The sequence below is a fragment of the Onychostruthus taczanowskii genome, unplaced genomic scaffold, assembly GCF_017590055.1.
Source record: "Onychostruthus taczanowskii isolate IOZ18803 unplaced genomic scaffold, ASM1759005v1 scaffold463, whole genome shotgun sequence".
In the NCBI taxonomy this organism is placed as follows: domain Eukaryota; kingdom Metazoa; phylum Chordata; class Aves; order Passeriformes; family Passeridae; genus Onychostruthus; species Onychostruthus taczanowskii.
Window position 1 is genome coordinate 6378 of NW_024502159.1, and position 248 is coordinate 6625.

A 248-nucleotide genomic window follows, 5' to 3' on the forward strand; every position below is an offset into this window, starting at 1 on the left:
CTCATCCCCGGATATTTGGGGGCGCTCCGGGGGTCTCAGTGTATTTGGGGGCGCCGCGGGGGTCTCAGGGTATTTGGGGGCTCTCCGGGGGTCTCATCCCCGGATATTTGGGGGCGCCGCGGGGGTCTCAGGGGTCTCTCTCCCCACAGTGGTGTGCCCCCTGCCCTGCATGAACGGCGGCCAGTGCAGCTCCCGCTCCCACTGCCTGTGCCCCCCCAACTTCACCGGCCGCTTCTGCCAGGTCCCCG

The 248-nt window shown here is 69.4% G+C and overlaps 1 protein-coding gene across 1 annotated transcript in view; it reads left to right on the plus strand.

The window, feature by feature from the left end:
* Nucleotides 1-248, plus strand: part of LOC121341318 (latent-transforming growth factor beta-binding protein 3-like) — a gene marked incomplete at its 3' end in the record, with an annotated part of 17546 nt that overhangs the window by 3314 nt on the left and 13984 nt on the right. The window lies entirely within an intron of this gene.